The 1899-nt window shown below is 40.6% G+C and overlaps 1 protein-coding gene across 1 annotated transcript in view; it reads right to left on the minus strand.

The window, feature by feature from the left end:
- LOC101851544 overlaps window positions 1-1899 on the minus strand; it is a gene marked incomplete in the record, with an annotated part of 18923 nt that overhangs the window by 12177 nt on the left and 4847 nt on the right.

Raw genomic sequence — 1899 nt, forward strand, 5'->3', positions numbered from 1 at the left:
GGGGGGGGGGGTCAAAAAGTCCCAAAGATTATATTTGAACAGCCCCATATATATATAACATTCCTGGTTTGACTATTGCGGGTCCAAGATGTGAACAGCATCTTTATCTCCAGTTCAGGACATAGCTACATACAACATTCCATATGATGTGAAAATACTGTGCATGTGAGATCTAGACCAACAATACGAAGAGACTGGCGCTTTTTTTAGATCAAGGCCCAAATAAGGGGGTTGGGACGAAAAAGCGCAAAAAAACTACCTTTTACTTTTATATTCCAACGAAAACAATTTCCCATCAGACCATGCTTTGAGCTGCTTTGCCATTAGGCCTACAATTAATAAAGCTCAGGGACAGTCTCGGTGCTTTTTCGATAGTTCCCATTCCCCTTATTTGCGGGGCAGCCCTATGTTCCCTAGCTCCTAGCTCTATGTTCCCTAGCTCTAGATCTAGATCTACTATTTATAGTGAACGACACAACACAAGCGCCAGTCCTCCATCTTGATCACTTGATGCACTCTGCCTGTGGGTTCCGCCCTAATTACAAAGTTACGTCCCCTTGCTGAAAAAACCCCGATGTCATTCGTCAGTCGATGTCTTTATCTATTCTTTGTTATTGTTATCACTGTTTGTTTATGTTATACAAGGCTGCCACTCGTAGCTTTATTAAGCTAGGTACGGTTGCTTAATTTTGACCTAGGCTACATAGCTTGTAGCGTAAATTGGAAAAATTGACCAAACGTAGGCTAGCCTAAATTGACCTTCCGTAACATCATTTCATTAGTGGCTGTTCCACGACTTGAAACATGTTATAAATTTGACAATTTAAAATATTTAAAATTAAACTTTGGATTAGAGTGTGTTTGTGTTTCCAACAGAGTACTTTGCTCTGTGGTATTATTTTTGTATGCTTATCTGGCACCTCACGTTTGATACTTCATTCATTTAGCCTAGATCTTGGGGGGAGATTCTAACTCTATGATCTACATCTAGATCCACAAGCAATTTGGCAATGTGAAACTTTCACTTCTGGTAATTAGCCTACGCCTACGCTGCTGTGATGTGACTTCCCGCTCCCGTAACAAACAGAATGCAAAATGCAAAATAATGGCTTCTGGGCCTAGAATCTAGATCTAGATCTAGATCTAGATCTAGATTATATATCTCTAGAACAGTACTGTAGCTTGTCTACTAGCCTAGATCTAATTAGATCTAAAAATCTAGTCAAGAAGAGTCCCGAGAAAGTTAGTTTGGACCTGAATCAGACTTAGGTGACTTGCTTTCTTTACTCTACTTTTTTTTATTATTTAAAGTGTATTATAATATAAAATTTCAGTCAACATTCCAGGGACAGAGATCTAGCCTCACGGTCACTACGGATGCAAATAAAGTTAGATCTAATCTAGATCTAGCAGTTTCCATCAGCTCCTTCGTACCGTTAACTCTCCACCTAACTTTACATTTAGATCTAAACCAGGACGTAGTCGTTATAGAGACCTGCTTAAAAGTACATCAGACAGATCTCATGACAACGATGACAGCCAGTCACACAGTGACACACTTACTGTGAAATTTTCATTCTGCTCGGCAGACTGAATGTGTATACATCGATGTCCTTTGAAGTCATCCAGGTCTTTTCCGAAATGCGCCATCCTGAGAAGACATGAATCGACTGTGACACTCGGCTATTAAGAATGAACAAAATCGTTTTAGCTCAGTAGTACTCCTTTCTAGATCTAGATCTACTATTTATAGTGAACGACACAACACAAGCGCCAGTCCTCCATCTTGATCACTTGATGCACTCTGCCTGTTAAGCATGGGCGAAGTCAAGTCGAGATTCGGAATTCGGCGAATTCGTGGGGTCTGAGTCGGAGATCGAACATTGGGCAGGAGGACGA

The sequence above is a fragment of the Aplysia californica genome, unplaced genomic scaffold (assembly GCF_000002075.1).
Source record: "Aplysia californica isolate F4 #8 unplaced genomic scaffold, AplCal3.0 scaffold01041, whole genome shotgun sequence".
Lineage (NCBI taxonomy): Eukaryota > Metazoa > Mollusca > Gastropoda > Aplysiida > Aplysiidae > Aplysia > Aplysia californica.